Raw genomic sequence first — 18,502 nt, 5'->3', positions numbered from 1 at the left:
AGTCTTGGCTTGCAACTCCTCAATCATCTCTCTTCTAGGGGTCCCAAGATCTTTCTTGGGACCCCTAAATCTTTTTAGGCTCCCCCCTTCCTCCCTGATCAGCAGCTCCAGTGTTCCTGTGGGGTCCGTGAACATTCTGCAGAGCTCCCCAGGACAGCGGCCCACAGGAACCTCCCACCTTCAATAATTCTCCAGCCAAGGGCTTTTCCTATAGGGCTCCAGGATCCCTGAGGATCTACATCTCTCTCAGGCTCCCTAGGTTGTCCCCCCTGCCAACCTTCCATCCCTTCCTCCCCTCCCAGGCTGCAGAGTAGTTCCCAACCTCTCCCTAACCCTTCCCCACTGCACCTGATTCTCAGTGGTTCTAGCTTCCATAGGAAGTGGGCATGGGTACACATAGGCTCTCCCTTGTAATAGACAAGTTTGGGGATATGGGAGAGAACAAGGTCAAGAGTGCAGACGGAAGTCCCTAAGCCTGTCCAGAGGGTCTGAGATATACACTAACAGCCCAAGTATGGGAGGCTTGGTCCCCAACCTGCAGGACTACTGAGGAGTGGTAGAGCCTTTAGGAGGGAGCCTACTGGAAAGAAGTTATGTCACTGGAATATTAGAACTCAAACGTCATAAGGTAGACACAGCCTTGCCACATTCTGTTACCATGATGTCTTTGTACCACCGACCTAAAGTAACAGGTGCCAAGCAATCATGGACTGAAAGCATGAGCCAAAATAACCTTTTCTTTTTTACTAACTTGACTTTCTTGGGCATTTTGTCACAGTAACAGAAGGCTAAAAACGCCCAACCAATCTTTTTTTCTCCATTCTACCCCAGGTCTCCTTGTCCCAAGCCCAGACCTGCATTGGTCATCACTGTTAGAAGGTGAAATGGTCAGGCATTCATCCATATGTCCATGAAAGAGGCAGAGGACATGGCCTCCAGCCACAAAGCCTGAGGAAGATCAAGGAGAGGTGGTTGCTGTAAGGCAAGAGGTTAAGCATCTTACTGTAACTTCAGCTCCAGGGGATCTGATGTCCTCTTCTGATCTCCATAGGCACCTGCATGTGGCAAGTGGGACACACACAGACACACAAAAAAAAAATAAAAGAATGAAAAAGCCTGAAGAATAAATGACAGCCTCAGCTCTACAGGTAAAAGTGCGATGCCTCCCCACAGTGGTGTAAGGGCTGTGGATACTACCTCTGCTCCCTTCCCCCAACGATGTCTGTAGAAAGCTGTGTTGGTGCATAGAGCTCCCAGATGACAGCCCTCTGAAGAGCTGAAGAGAGCCGACCTGCCTGACCAGCATAGCTTTCTCCCCTCCATTGCTTCCCTCATAGAGCGCTCTGATGCCTGAGGCTAGCAATTCTACTTGCTTCTTCAACCTAAGGGAGGCAGCTCTCTTTGCCAGCCCCCGATTTTGTTTTTTTGAACCTTACACTGTAATCTGCATTTCCTAAACTGTCCTCTTTCCTCTGTAATACTTTCCATGTTTCCCATCAGGAATCTGATTGACAGCATGTTTGCTGAGTGTAAAATGAGACTGAGGACAGAATAAGCTGGCTCCCACATATATCAAACAATTCATCCAGAAAGGAAAAAATCAATTTCCAAGGCAGTGTTTTATGATCATTGTCTAAACAACCACTCAAAACACACAAAAGATCCCCTACTTAAGCACAATGAGCACTCAATGCTTACCGTGATCTTGTTTGTTTAATAGGCTAATGGGAAACAGCTCGCTTCATTCTAACTGATATTTTTTCTGTAAATATTCCTTTATGAGTTTAAGCTTATGTTTGGGAGAATTAGTAACCAACACAAGCTAAGAGCTGAGGCTGAAGGCTACTCTTTAAAAGGAGTCTATCTACAGAGGTCTACCAGAAAGAGATTTGTGAGGCCTGTTGTCGAGTTACTTATGCATGTGCAGAGAGACCAGAGAAATTGAAATAAATGGAAAGAAAGCAGAATGGCCAATGTCATAAAGAAAATCAACACCAGTATACACAAGTCCCAATCTAACATCTGACTCTTCCTGCCTGGACACAACCTTTTGGCCTCTCCCATGACGGGAGTAGTTACTTCTGTATCAGGGATTACATGTATTTACTGTAATTGATGTAAGAGCTGCTTTGACACCATTATCCCTTTCTATTTTATTAGCTTTTTAGTTCAACTTTAGATAATTTTTCAATATCGAAAAGAATGTTGCATCTTTAAATTTCTGATCGAATCTGCCACAAATAAATTCTTGGCAGTGAGAAGACATCGTTCAGAAGGGTTTTCATGTTCTAGAAGTTTTAGATGGATTTCCAACGTGCACACTCATAAGCTTGCATTCCTAACAGGAATGTAAAGGGTCACACTCTGCTCTTACACAGCTACTGGGTCAGCATGGCATGAATGTTAGCCTTGATTTTATCCCTCACAGGAAAGAAGTGGCAAATCATTAAAGTTTCCATTTCTAAAATTACAGTGAAAGAATTCTTCTGTTTCAGATAGTTGGGCTTCTCCACCTCTGTGATTTTCTTGTTTTATGGGTGCAGAGGATCTGAAGACTTCATGCTTGGACAGTGTCTTAGTCAGTGTTTTATTGTTATGAAGAGACGCTATGACTGCAGTATTTTAAAAAGAGAGCATTTAATTAGCTTGATTACATTCAGAGGTTTGAGTCCACTACTGTCACAGTGGGATGCATGGTAGTATGCAGGCAGACATGATGCTGGAGAGGTAGCTAAGAGTTCTACATCCACATAGTCAGGCATCAGGAAAAGGGAAAAATGCTGGGCCTGACTTGAGCATTTGAAACCCCAAAGCCCATCCCCAGTGACACACCTTCTCCGACAAGGCCACACCTCCTCCGACAAGGCCACACCTCTTAATCCCTACCAAATAACGCTACTCCCTAATAACCAAGAATTCAAATTTATGAGCCAGTTGGGGGCCATATTCAAATCACCACACACAGCAAGCACTTTACCTACTGAGCCATCTTCCCAGCCTCTAAGCAAGTGTTTATACCTGTAGCGGTCTCCTAACTTCTAATACTTGCATATTTTTGTTGGACTAGGGTCTGACAGAAACTTTCCTGTGCTCTCTCTTACAAGCCGGTATCTCTCACACAGTTTTACTCGTCATACATGTAGAAACACGTGCTCCAAAAGGGTTGAGTAACACAATCGGGGAGGCTGCATTACCACGCTAGTTCAACGTTAGTTAGAGCTAATACCTATTTTTCCCTTACCTCTGAGGAATTATCTTCATAGAGAGCCTGCGCATGTGCTATGACAGCCTAAAATGAAGGGCTAACTGTAGACAGTGGTAAGAAAAAGCCCAAGCGCCAAGGTGAGGAAGCTCCAGGATACTACGCATATCCCAGATCTTTCAGCAGGATAAGGCTGAGGCTAGATGTAACTGCAGACCAACTCGGGTATGGCCCTAGCCAATCAGATTCAACTCTGTCCAGGTAAAGCAGTGTCTCATCACGCCACACTCAGAATAAAGCCACTTTCAACTTGGATTATGCAATAAATGGAGAAGAGCTGGGGGGGGGGAGTAAGGCTCTGCAAAAGCATTGCTTGGCTCCTGTTGCACTAAAACCATTTGGAAAGAATTGGCATTTTACAATATTGAAGAATGCCCAAAATCACCCATTTCTCCTTAGTTTATCCCATTGCTTTTTATTATCTTTCAGCATAGTTTCAGTCTTTTATATCCCAAACATATTCTAGATCATATTCTTATTCACAGTTACTGGAACAACTGTTTTTGATGATTACTGCCACTATGTAAAAGAGCTATTATTTCCTGAGCTCTTATGTCTGTTGTCCATGAAACAATTGTAAATAATTTTCTCAATCAGGTCGCTCATTTAACTTTAACGTTCCATAAAATGTAGCCAGTATGTCTCCAGTTGCTAAGTAAAATCTACAGAACGTTTTGAAACCAAGTCTAATAATCTCCCTCATTAAGAAGCCCTGATCTCCACGGAGTCGTCGAGGAGCAGTGTAAGCCTCACCTGAAACATTCTGGCTTTGTATGCATGCCAGCTGGTTTCCCTTGATTGATCAATCAGCGGAGCAGATGTTTGTTGTATGTTTTGAACACCACCCATTTCCATCTACAGATTGACTCCGCACTCAGATATGCAATGCAATGTATTGTTCTTGGGGGTCCCAAGGGCATTTAATGAACCAAAAAAAAAAGGAGAATGTTTTTTTAAGAAAGAACACTTAGTAGACTACTTTGAGCCACTGCCTGCATGTATTATTACCTTCATATGCACAACTTTTCATTCCCTTTAAGACTATTTACAAATCTGTTTACCATGTGCCCAGTTTTCAGTTTAGGGGTGGAAATGGAGAGAGACAACAGTTAGGGTACTGTCTTTGGGGAGGGTTTTACTGCTGTGAACAGACACCATGACCAGGCAACTCTTATAAAGGAAAAACATTTAGTTGGGGCTTTACAGGTTCAGAGGTTCAGTCCATTGTCACCAAGGAGGAGCATGGCAGCATCTAGGAAGCATGGTTCAGGAGGAGCTGAGAGTTCTACATTTCACCTGAAAGTTGCTAGGAATGGATTATCAGGGCAGCCAGGATAGAATCTTAAAGCCCATGCCCACAGTAACACACTTCCTCTAACAAGGCCACACCTCCTAGTAATGCCACCCCAGGCCAAGCATAGAAACCACCACAGGTAGTGCAATGGTAGGACACAGTGACACAAAAGGGTTTTGAAAGGGTATCTGACATAATTTGAAGCCTCAGAAACTTTTCAGGATATGAATTGGAAATTAAAATGTAAAGGGAAACTAGAGATATGATAAAGTTAGCAATAAAAGACTGTTTGTCTTCCTCTAGAGGCCAATAAAAAAAGCTGGAAAAAGGAGGGTGATAAGATTTCTGTTTCAGTTCAGATTAATGGCCTTTTGATCTAAAGCTGTTAAAAATTTATCTGGAGGATCTGGAGATGGCTCAGTGGTTAAGGTGACACTGGCTGTTCCTGCAAAGGGACCTTGGGTTCAATTCTCAGGCCCTGATGCAGGTTTGCAAACATCTCTAGCTCTAGTTCCTGGACATCTGCACCCTATTTTGACCTCTCTGGGCATGAGTGTGGTGTATAGGCATAAATGCAGGCAAGTGCTTTTTATAACATAAGGCAGAATAATAATTTTAAAGAAAAGGATTTAGCTCTCAAGTTTAGCAAAACAATATATCAGCCATTGTGATCTCAGAGGTCTGATTATAAAGCAAAATAATATTAATACATAAATAAGCTAAAATATTAAAGCAGACTATTTGGGGGTTTTCCTCTTTTCTATTTACTTGGAGTCATGCCACCTTGAACTAGAAATTATTTCTCCTAAAAAAAATAACAAAAACCCTGCTGGTTACCCAATTCTATTTTTTTTTTTTCCGGAGCTGGGGACCGAACCCAGGGCCTTGCGCTTGCTAGGCAAGTGCTCTACCACTGAGCTAATAGGTCCATAGGCCAGTCAGCAGCTCTGTTGTTTTCACAGGAACGTGGACATTCCATTCCCTATTCAACTTTTCACAGCTACTTCTGTATTTTAAATGTATTACTTTTATTACCCTAATCACAGTTCAATTATGACAACAGCCTTCTTCATGCTCCCGACAAAGAGGATAATTGAAACAGACCACGGTGTAGAGATGGAGTAAGAAAACTGAAGGTGGTGGTTTGAAGAGGTTTGCGCCCCCCACCCACCCCCGGTGGGGATTCATGTGTTTGGATGCTTACATAGGGAGGGCACCATTAGAAGGGTGGCCTTGTTGCAGGAAGTCTGTCACTGTGGGGCAGGTTTTGAAGTCATATTTGCTCAAGCTACACCCGATATGATACACAGTCTCTCCTTGCTGCCTACACACTGTCATGTTTCTCACCATGATGATAATGGACTAAACCTCTGAACATGTAAACCAGCCCCAACTGAATGTTCTCTTTTAAAATACTTGCTGTGGTCATGGTGTCTCTTCACAGCAATGGAAATCCTAGACAAAGGGGGAGGTGTGGGAGATGGAACAGACATTACAAACCTCGCAGAACCAAGGGCTTGAATATTACTGCTTACGTTTTGCATTTATTCTTGTCTCTAAAGACCGGCAAGCAGTCTCCCCTCCCCCAAATGACAACTGCTCCCTCCCTCCATGGCTCTGTCTATGACTATATGCTTCCTTGCTTTTGACTACCTACAATGTGCCAGCCTGACCCTCTGACCCTAATTTTTTTAAAGAATCCTGAGAAAGCCCGTGAAGGTGACTTGATTCTTCCATAGATTCTTTCTGTTTCTATGTGCACATGATGCTCTAAGAACCAAAACAACTGGAGGGGGTTTAAGGAGGATAAGAAAGATGGGTAGATCCTGGCCACCAATTCTGATAAGTTAGAGTACTAAACAGCTACCCCCATAATGAAATTTCTAAGATTAGCCAGTCCGACCAACTTTTCAAAGCCATTATCTCGTACTAGCTGTCTATATCCTGAAACCTTTAGTTAAAAAACAAAACATGAGCCGGGAATGCTAGCACATACTTTTAATCCCAGCATTCATGATGCTGGGGCAGGAGAATTTTGTTTAAGGCAAGACCCTGTCTCAAAAACATACCTAAAAGGCGAACACGTCCTGTGTGACTTCTCTGGCCTCACTTCCTCTACTTCCTCCTCTTGTTGCTGCTCACCAGTGGGGTTCTTTCTGCTACTGAAGATCACAGGCCTGAAGATGAGGACTTGCAGAGTCACTGCTCGTTCTGTCTGAATCACCCTGCACTCCAGATCTTTGCATGACTGACTCCACCAGCCTCAAAGGTCACCTTAGAGAGGCCTTCTGCAATTGTACCGCTTGAAGTGACCTCCACGATATTTACTGTGCTCACGGCATTGATCAATATCTAAAACTTTATGGCACATAATTTGTTCTCTTGATATCTTAACAAGCTACCATTAATAGGGCTGCTCAGCTAGGAGCAGCCTGTTGTAGAACTATACCCTCGATGAAGTGTTCGGGGATGGGCATCCACAGTTATTAAGTGGGTCAACCCTATCATCAGCTATTAAGTGGGTCAACCCTACCATCGACAACTTGGAATTAGGTCTTTCTGCTCTTCCAGTCCTCATGACCTCTCATGGCTTCCAGGCAGCTACAGAAGCCATGCATATTCTGAAGTAGAATAGAAATGTGGGAAGTGCACATCCAAGGGGGAAAAAATCTTCCAAGGAGCCAGTGGAATACTTTCACCAACGTTGTAACGGCTACCTTCAAGGGAGACTGAGAAAGCAAGTGTCCACCATTCTTAAGTTCTCCACAGCATATAAAATGGCCTGTGATATAAGGTAGTCAAGGAAGCAAGGCATTAAAAAGGCAAAAGGCAATTTTTAACAAGGTCTATTGTCTCTAGGTCACACACACACACACACACACACACACACACACACACACACACACACACACACACACACACACGAGCAAAATGCCCAGAGATGTGGAGCTAATCCTACCTCTCTGTACTTACCAGTTCACAGAGCCCATGCTTTCTCTTATTGCTTGCTTACTTTGCATTTTATTGCATTGTTTGCAATCAGCACCACTCCTAAATGATATGACCCAATCTGATAACTACATACCCTTAGCCAGTGTTTAGGCATGCCTCCCATGCAAGATTGGTTTACGCTAAGGAGTAGCAGGCACAGCCCCTGAGGTCTATAATATTTGCAGGAACCTGTGTAAGCTGATTTTAATTTCCAACTAAAGAAAAATTAATAGAAGCTTAGTGATATGGTGTGGATTACATTTTATCTTTATTTCAATGCCACTGAAAAAAATTTTTATGTTTTATGAAGGAAAATGCCAAAAAAAAAAAAAAAAAAGTGTCTGGGGCTCCAGAAACCATTAAGACCTAAGTCCAGTTTATATGAGTCCTGACAGGTTTCCTGTTAGATCTAGGACCTTGTGGGTGAAGAGTTAAAAGACTTGCCAGTTACAGACCCCAGTGAACGTAGCTTAAGCGACCAGGGAAGTGCAGGCCCCCGAGAGCTGACAGAACCAGAGGTTGGGTCTCTACCTCTGGGCATTTGCTCTTGGAGATTTATGCTTTTGTGGATAAGGACCAGAAACAGGTCTCATTAAGATCTCTCTGTTAAGGTTTCGAAGGTCCATGAGACCCCTTTCTTCATTTTTCAGAACTACAGATTTACCAGGGTAGTCCTAAAATCTCAGTGTGTTCTGGTCGGTCATGGGACCCTGAAGAGTGGGAAAGAAGAGCAATGTGGAGAGATGGGCCATGGAAGGGAAGGAAGAGGAGTGGAGGAGATAAGAATGCACAAGGAGTTACTGTAATGTCTGTGTATGGTAATGGCCTTGATTACAAGTTCTACGGGGATATTTTAGCTGTGGGCTATGACTGCTATTCTAGGATCCCAAAACTTCTCCATCTTTTGAAGCAAGCTCTCAGACTTGTGCTTATATTTGTCTGCTGTCAACATCTGGGTTAAATTGTTTTATATTGTTAAGTTAGTGTCCCGTGTCTGTATTATAACGTCAGGGTCTATGAGGCCAAATTAAAGGGGAAAAAGAAAAGAAAAGGAAAATAAAGAAGCCTTATTAGAGTTCCTGAGTCCTGATTATTTTGTCCCCAGGAGTGTTTGACTATTTGACTATTCACAATAAAGCAAAGGAAAATGTTTTAAGACTATTCATTTTGATATTAAAACCTGTGTGTCACAGCCAGAAAAGAAAAACAAAACACAAAGCTACTGTTAAAAGACCTGTTCATTTATAGAATCAAACGCACAGCCGGACACTTGCAGATCCATGATGTCAGAGACAGATACACAGCAGCTTCTTTGGTATTGTTCTGAGAGCTCTCGATTGAGAGCAGCCTGAAGCTAAGAACTGTGTCTGCAGGCACAGTAGGGAGGCTGGACAGGGGAGCTGGTGCTCTTTGTCTTGGGATTTAACGTGAAAAGTGTCCGTGCAGGAGGCGAGGAGCGTTAGGAAGAAGCATTCCACTTAGCATGGCCTTCCTCCTTACGTGCACACATGAATACCCTAACTGCCTCCACCTATCCAAAAATGACACGATATTTTGGGTCTTAATTTTGTTTTTATTAAACAAGTGTGCCTTTTAATACCACCTAGGACTACACAGAGAAGCCCAGTCTCAAACAAAACAAAAGCGCCTAATCATGTTACACAGGTACAATACTGTTTTATCATGTACAGAACACATTGAAATAGAGCATCTCCTTTGAACACAGAACAAGCAGGCCCTGGCTTTCTATAATCTCCCAACAGAACATAAACCATGGCTTTGAAAGAATTCCCTTCTCCTCCAGATGGTGGTGGTGCACACCTTTAATCCCAGCACATGGGAGGCAGAGGCAGGTGGATCTCCGAGTTCAAGACCAACCTGGTCTACAAGAGAGTTCTAGGACAGCTAAGGCTATTAGAAAAAATAGCCTCTCTCAAAAAAAGAAAAAGAGATTTCCTTTTCTAGATGGAAGGAGGGGAATGAGGGGAGAGACAGAGATCGTGCATGTAAACCCTGATTCTATAGGACTTTGCCAGCATCATCTGAAGCTATACATCTCTCGCCTGACAGCCTGGGTTTGGTTTCTTTGGTCCAGCAGACCTAGGTCTGGGGGTATGCACCACCAGTCTATCTCCATCTTCTTCGTCTGCAAAGTATTGATGAAGACTTGCCATTCAGTTGGGCCAAAGCGCTTATAGACATTGACCTTATTCCGAATCTGGTTTGGGGTGTCTTGATAGTAATTTTTCTCATCCCAGGCCATGACCTCACAGTCCTCCCCACGATTCTCCACATGTAATGTACATCGTCAATGAGGCCCTGAGACAAGGTATTTCCTTCCTTCTCTGGGAGGCTGGCTTCTGCCTCCAGGCCATTTACCACATAGGGCTTCTATATGGGATCCTTGGGTCTCTCCGTGTCTACCTCCATGGCCTTTACCTTCCTCTTATGTGCGGGAACGGCCTTGTTAGGGTTCATGGCCAACCCCATTTCCACCAGGTTCTGCCGCAAGGATGTGGTGTGGTTCCAGGCATGTCGGATGTGGTGGGAGCACTCCGTCCGTGGCACTGCCTTCCAAGGAGCATTCTGGTCGAGCTGCGTTCAGTTGACATTGTAACCAAACTTCTGCCTCTGAATCTTTCCCTTAGCCTTGGCTATCAAGCAAATTGCCATTCTAGTAGTTCAAACTCCTAACCTGCAGCTCAAATTCTGAATCAAACTCTCAGAGCCCCGTGTCAACTGGGTTTTCATTTTTAAAGTTGATGCTTCTAGAGATAGCACAACAGTTGCCTGACATCTCAGATTTACTTACAGCTATTATCTGTACACTTAAAAATTACGATATCAAAAGTCCAATGATCCTTCCAAACCAATGATTCATTAAAAACAAAAACAAAAACCAACCAACAAACAAACAACTACTTTCTCTACCAATTCACTATCAAAATCCTTTCTGTATGCTGGGTGCATACACGTGCCTTCAACCCCAGCACTCAGAAGACAGAGGCAGACAGATTTCTGTGAGTTCCAGAACAGTCAGGGCTATACAGAGAGATTCTTTCTCGAGAAATCAAAGAGAAAAATGAACGTATGGAAGCACTGCTCTTCCAACAGTGATTCTGTAGTTCATCTCCTCTTTCTACTTTTGAAATCCTTTCTGCACTTTGTTCCCAGTGCTCCTGGGTTTTCCACACAATTGGGAACCAAGTGATGTCATCCATCCACATTGCTTTCCTAGCTTTCAACCTAGAAACTGAGCTTCCGTGTGTTTTAAATTTCATTTTTATCATTAAGTATCACCTATGGGAAAGTGTATACAATGAATACATAGCATGACAAATAGTTACATCGTAAATACTTTTAAAGTTGCTTCTGTTCGGAAGATAGAACCCTCTGTGGGCCCCCATGCCTCCCTTGGCTCCCCTAGTTTTCTAGGTTGGAAATTGTTATTAACAGATTCAGGTAGCTGCACACTCAAGCTTCGTAAGTACAGCCAGAGTAGTGCACAGAACTGAAGCTTCGCACTTCTTCCTTTACTCTACTTGCGTCGTTTTGTTCTTTCTCCAGGAAGAGCTGTAATCTACCAACTATTGCTTCCATGCTAATTGATTAATTCCACCCCCGGTGCTTAGTTATTAATAACTCTCCTCTGCCTGCTACACTGATTTACTAGAAAGGGAATGGGATGTGCCTTGGCCTAGAGTCACATTTGGACAATTTAATTAGTCAACAGAGGCATCCACGAGTCAAAATAAATCAGAGCAGAGCTCCAGAATGCTACACGACACCTGCCCACTGTGTATCGGCTCTGCCTTTCATGCTTTGTTCTCGTTGACTTATTTCATTTATCTACAACGTCTAGACCATGAGCCAAATCCCAGTGTAATCCTTTTTTCTAATAGTTTGGACAGGTGACAAACTGTTTTTCATCTGCAAAGGAGGAGGACTGGATTAAGATTTATTAAATTTATTAGTGTATCATGTCCAAGAATATAGTGTCAAATTCAACGTCTCAAAGTTATTCCCTCCGTTTTCTTCTAAAACTTTATGATTTTTATCTTCTACATTAAGTGCTCTTCAATTCATTTTCAGTTGGTTTTGACAAGTGGTATTAAGGCAAGGGCCCAACTTGACCCTTTGCTCTATGGATATCCAGCTTTCCCAGCACCATTTGTTGAAAAGAGGACTATATGTACATTATTTGGTCATATGTGCATGAGCTTAGCTGGTCTGTCCATTCTATTCCATTCACCCACACATCTTTATTTAGATAGTACCCCTTAACAACTGAGGGACAGGAGAGATAGTCCAGCAGCTAGGAATTTATGTTTTCTGTACAACCATGAGGACCAGGGTTTGGATCTAAGCCCCCACCCAACAAGCCAGAGGTCCCACTCATAGCTGGAACCTCAGTTCCAAGGTAGCAGAAACAGGAGGATCTCTGAGGCTTGCTAGCTTTGACCTACCTGAGAAAAATGTGAGCCCTAGGTTCGGGGAGACCTTGCCTCAAATAGGCAGGAGTGATGAAGAAGGATACCCCTTGATGTTTGTACATGCACTCTGACCCCCCCCACACAAACATTGAAATAAAATCCTTAAAATAAAGAGAAGGGGGGGCTGGAGAGATGACTCAGAGGTTAAGAGGACCTGAGTTCAATTCTCAGCACCCACATGGCAGCTCACGGCTGTCTGTAACCCTAGTCCAAGGGGATCTGACACCCTTATACAGACATACATGCAGGCAAGATACAACACACATAAAATCACAATAAATACATCTTATTTAAAAAAGATAAAGAAGAAAAGAAAGAAGAGCTGAATTTCAAGTAGTATTGTGCTTTGGAATATGTGGTTAGCACTCACGCCAACCCCTTAGAAGGGTTATAGGATGGTGTGACTATTCTATGAGATCTAAGATAGAAACCCACTTTGTTTTTCTGTCAGAGGTCTTGGTGCTGAGCATTTCAGATCCGTATCCATTTAAGGAGTAGATGAGTCATTATATCACTGTTTAGAGGCTGTGGCGGGATTTTCCTCTTTATTGGCAGATCTAAAAAAAATCCCCAAACCCCGAGTTAGGAAAGCCTAGTCAGAAGTTCTGATATTCCCCCTGGTGTGTAAGGGTTGGAGACTTCTGTGGTGGTTTGAACGGAAATGGCCCCACAGACTCACGGGGATTGGCATTTTTGGAAATGGCGGCCTTGTTGGAGCAGATACAGCCTTGTTGTGTGTCACTGGGGTGGGCTTTGCGGTTTCAGAAGCTCAGGCCAGGCCCAGTGTCACTCTTCCTGTTGCCTGCCAATCCGGATGCAGAACTCTCAACTACCTCTGCAGCACCAGGTCTGCCTGTGTGCCGCCATACTTCCTGTCTACCATGATGATAATGGGCTAAGCACCTGAACTCTAGGCCAGCCCCAGTTAAATGTTTTCCTTTATAAGAGTTCCCGTGATCATACTGTCTCTTCACAGCCATGAAACCCTCACAAAGAGAAATCTTTACTGCTCTAGAGTATTGTGAAATCCAGAATTGCCCTGATCCAAGGTCTCAACAACTTTTGGGAAGCTAAAGAAGTGGGGTGAAAGTTAATCAGTCTGCTGTAGCAGCTAGATGCCTGCCTGAGCCAAGCACTGTACTCTTTAAGCTAATTAAAAACAGAAACCTATAAACTGTCTGCAGCTGTATTACTTTAATGACTCCAAGCTTGGCTAAGTATTTTGCTATTTTTACCGTCAGTCATTTTTTCCGTGCCTACGTTTTGTTTTGCCGTATGTATGTGGCAAGAATTTTTTCCATAGCTTTAAAAGTAGAATACAACATTAAACTCATTCTTTCCTTCATAATTACTGTTGTGATTACTTTAGTCTATGAAATTTTCCCCTATTCCCCTTCCATTATGTCTCTGGCTTTCATTCTTTCTGATAAAAGTTCCAGGGATAGAGAAGGCAGTTAAGATGTTTGATCAAAACGATGGGAACTAGTATGTGTCTTAGTTGCTTTTCCTGACTGTGGTAAAGACTAAGATTGAAAGCAACTTGGAAGGAAAGGATTGGTTTGGCTTACAAGTTATAGTCCACCGTCAGTGGAAGCCAAGGCAGAAATCTGGAGGCAGAGGCCACTGAGGAACACGTTTACTGCTTGCCCATCCATTGTCCTATACAGCCCCACACCACCTCCCCAAAGTGCCATAACTCACAGTGGGCTGCCCTACCCCAACCAGCCATTAATCAAGAAGATGCCTCCCCAGACTTGACTATAGGCCGATCTGTAGGCAAGTTATTGAGTTGAGATCTCCTTTTCTATATGTCTAGGTTTGTGCTAACCTGACAGCATAGCCACCCCTTTCTTGCCTAGGATTGTATTTAGGCTCAGTGTGGGCTGCTTTTAAAATTACCTTCGCTACAAAGCGCATAGCATGAGAAGACTAAAATTAAGTAGGATCACCCATGGCAGAATAAAGCAGACTCCCACACACCGAACTGTGGCTCTGGAGAGAAGTCGGAGCACCGAGGACACGGGAGCAAGGGACATGGAGGGCTTCTCTCATCCTTTCTCCAGAGGAGCAATGTAGTCACAAGACCTGATGCCAAGAACCCGAGTGGGATCTACCCAGCACTCCCAGCAGAAATTGGATCTTTCTGGAGAAGTAATGATTTGTTTATTGCTAACAGTTTAGAAAGTGCAAACATGCTCAATTTTTTTTACATTAAAAATCACAACCATATGCTAGTGAGATGGCTCACTGGGTAAAGGCACAAGGCTGGTGACCTGAGTTCAGGTTCTGATTTCAGCCCACAAAACAGTAGAAGGAGAGAGCTAGCTCCACAAAGTTGTCCTCTGAACTCCACACTGTGGCATGGATCTTACTCCCTCACACACACACACACACACACACACACACACACACACACACACACACAGACACACACACACACACACACACACACACACACACACACACACAAGATTGTGGAAGTCAAGGTTGCTGAAGGTTCACATTGATTTTGGGGAACAGCTAACAGTTTAGGTGGCTAATCAGGGACTGAAAGGGATCAGGACAGGAAGACTGTGTCTGGGGAACCAGAATGTGACTATTCAGACTATTCATAAGAAGGTATTTCTGTCTTATGTCAACACTTCCCCAAGAATAAAGTCAGGAAAGGATTTTCTTCATTCGGTGGGCACACTGGGCCTGTTCCCTCACTGGTAGCTGGCCTTCCCATTGGCCAATGATCACATGAGGATGCCATTAATGCATGGTCTCAAAACATGAGTTCCTTTTTACCACAGCTAACCAGTCCAAGGCTCTAGAGTGCCCTGCCTCCGGGCAGTACAAACCAACACTGAACATCAAATATGGCATCATTCCTTGAGGGGGAGTGTGAGCCCAGGAGATCTAGCTAGCCACCTGTTGCCAGATTGATTACGTTGATATACCGAGCCACATTCATCACTGGAGTAGTACTGCTTTGTTCTCAGTGGGATAGATACCCACGGTGGAAGAGGATTTCGCTTTACCTCTCCGTGCTGGTGTCAGAACTACCATCTGGGGTAGTAACGCAACACGCTTGCTATATTTTACAAAGCATTGCTCTGGACAAGAAACTAACTTTACAGCAGACAAGGTATGGCACTGGACTCGTGACTTTGGGATTTATCCTGTCCCCATGACGGCTAAAGCAAATGACAAGAAAGAACGATGAAGTCAGTCAGGCTTTGAAGAGTTATAGTCCCTGTTGCATGGCAACCTGTTAGGCCCAGGAAAATAGGTATTGCCTTGGGATGAGATTTACGGTGAAAGTCAGATGGCACTTTTCCTCCACAGCCAGGACTTTTGGAATCGAGGTCAAAAGTAGGAATGGCTCTTCTTACTGTTACTATTGGTGACCCAGAGCGAAAGTTTGCTTTCTGACCCCTTAACTTCAGGCTCTACTGTTTTGAGAGTTCTTCGTTCCCCAAGAAGAATGCTTCTACCAAGAGACACAGAAATGAGTTTATTAACTTGGGAGCTGAGATTGCAATGTAGTCACCCTGTACTCCTCATGGGGTCAACATGGGGAAACAGTAGTTACTGCCTGACAGGGCTATGGTAGGCAGCAGGTAGAATTCAGGTCACTCATTTCTCCAAACTGAAGGCGGGGAGGATACCTCTGAAATGAAGAGTCAGGCATCCTAGGATTTTAAACAGAATTGCTTTCCCCCAACATATAGGCTGAAATTCTAATCCTTTGTAATATAGAAACAGAGTTGTTGTTGATATAACTAAATTAAAATGAGATCATAAATAATTAAGGTGGGCCCTGGTCCAGCGTGGTTGGTGTTGTAAGCAGAAATACAGAGGGAAGTTGGGCGTGTGACAGCAAATGCAGGCTAGGGTTGCTGCTTTAGCCAAGGAATTCTGGGAATTTCCGAAACTTGCCCAAGGCTAAGAGAGAGGGCTGGGATATCGTGTTCAATCTCCTTACTTCCGAGAAAGAACCAAACCCGATGATATTTTTATTGCAGACTTCAGCCGTCCTGCATGATGAGGGAACGCATTTCTGTCGTTTAAAGATACTGAACACTGGCAATTTCTGTGTCAGCCCAAGAAAGATTTATATAAGTGTACATAGGTATGTGGATAGATTCTTAATAGTAACACTAGGAGAAAACTACAAAATTCAACCCAGATCATCTTGCCAAAGGCTCTGATTCTCAAGGAATATCGAGGGCTTGTATCTCTATAATAGGCGGGGACCCAGGGAAATTTTTCAGTGCTTGTTGAGGACCAAAAGAATATGGAGTACTTAAATGCTATAATCACCTGTAAAAACAGGATATATATAGGAATTTGTATTTTATTTTGGTGTGACTTCACCAAAAACACACACACACACACACACACACACACACACACACACACAACATGTATCTTTTTTTTTTTTTTTTTTTTTTTTTTTTTTTCCAGAGCCGGGACACGAACACACACACACACACCACACTAAATCCCCAACCCTGTATCTTTTCTCAGTTCCTTACTCACAGTAGTAATTAAATTTATATCTCTAATTAATTGTATCAACAGGAAGTATGGTTCAGTCAAAATGGAACTGAATTTGACCCAAGAGGAGTAAAGAGATTTTTCTCTGTGGGGAAATGTTAACAGCTGGTGTAGCGATGGTGGTGACTTTTGTAGAAGCATGATTTTGCAAAGGTCTTCAGTTAGATGGTAAGTCTGGATGAGGAGGAATGTGTAGATGCCAATTATGAAGGGACGGACTGTGGTCACTTTGAACTATTGGGTTTCCTGCGCTAGAAGATTTTCTACTCTCCTGTGCCGACATCTATGTTCTTGAGCTGGAATTGGCAATGAGAGAAACCTAGGAAGGATTTATAAAGCAGAAGTTGTGATACAGTCAGGTTACTTTACACCCTGGATGTCAGCATGTGGCAGGGAGAGTGCCACATCGCGCCAGTAATCCGCTCGCCTTGTACAAATAGGGCAGCACTTATGCCCCTGGTACTACCAGATTCCAAGCTTTTCAAATCCTGAGCCACACGTAGATGTGCTTTGGTGGTGAGATAAGCAGACTTTTGCAACATCAGGGATGAGGACGGTGGGAAACAGATACCCAGTCTGGTTTATCTTTAGAGATTCTAGGTCATTCTTGGTAGTTCAAGTTTACCTTTGCTTTTCTTCACATCTGCCGGTTTAGCTAAGTTAGTGGCTTTGGACTCAACACCTGAGGCAGAGACAACAGCCTTATTTAACCCTTCCATCCATACCTGGGTTGTATGAAGTCTTGGTCATGGAATCAATTCCCTTTTCTACCTACTTGCACCAACACTTCCTTAGCCTGTTGTGAATGTTTGATCCACTTATTCAAGTCCGAAATTTGCAAATCCTAAAAATGAACTTGACTTCATGGTTTCGATTAAACTTTTTTTTTTTTGTTATTTCACAATATCTCATAACATTTAAAAACCTCCTATGCAGACAAAATGTTCAGGTATATAGTTACATACCTAAATCCTTACGAAGGAAATGTGCCCATATGGAATGAAGCTTCAGGAAGCTACCTGTCCACTTGGAATGTCTGGTTCTAACCGCTTGGTTTCATCAGTTTCATCACTGCATACTTGGCAGAGAGTGGTTTTAGTAGAAACCAGGAGGTTGTTCAGATGGGATTTAGTAGAGATTTAATGAGGGGACTCGTTACATTGAACTGGACAGGGGGAGTCAAGAGAGTGGAAAACCCCAAAGAACTGTCTGCAGAAGAAGCCATTACCACCTCCATGCATGAAGGGACAAAAAACAAAACCGGAATCACCATATATCTACCGAGCATCGAGTCTCTGGAGAGGAGCTGCCAACGAGAGCATCATTGATGCAGTTATGCAGCTGTTGTCACATGGTTGCAGAATGGGCATGTGGGGGTGGGGCAATACCCCAACTGCTCTTCAATTGCCACCTTAGCTCCAACTGTCATTTCCCACAGCAGCGGATCTGGTTGAGACAGTATGGCTGCTCAGAGACCGGGGCTGAGGAATGACCATCTAAGAGCAAAAAACCATATGGGGGGGGCGGTATCTATGGCTCATTATGAATAAATGACCTGTAGAGTTTCCAATGTACTATGACAATGAGAAGGAGGGTGCAATAGAACAGTGTATCCCTCGGCCAGCTTGTAGCTACAGCAGTCCGTAATAGTATGAGCAGAAGAGTATGTAGGTGGGAGAAGCGGTTTATTCCCACGCAAGGACTACTCCAGCTTTTGGCCATTAGAGACACTGCTTACACAGCCTTTTATGCCTTGAGACTGATTTAACTGGCTTAATTTTGTACTTGTCAAACACAAGGAACATGATGAAGCCTTCTGAGTTAGATGTATCAGAAACATCTGTTAATTTACTAAATATGCATACAGCCCAATTTCCCCCTAAGAAAGCAGGAGGGTGCTCTTCTGTCACAGATGTC

The 18,502-nt window shown here is 43.4% G+C and overlaps 1 pseudogene; it reads right to left on the bottom strand.

The window, feature by feature from the left end:
* Nucleotides 1-9,585: 9,585 nt before the first annotated feature.
* Nucleotides 9,586-10,220, bottom strand: LOC116896025 (annotated as a pseudogene).
* Nucleotides 10,221-18,502: the final 8,282 nt, after the last annotated feature.

Source organism: Rattus rattus, chromosome 3, assembly GCF_011064425.1.
Source record: "Rattus rattus isolate New Zealand chromosome 3, Rrattus_CSIRO_v1, whole genome shotgun sequence".
NCBI lineage: Eukaryota > Metazoa > Chordata > Mammalia > Rodentia > Muridae > Rattus > Rattus rattus.
This window is presented reverse-complemented; position numbering and strand designations above follow the sequence as displayed.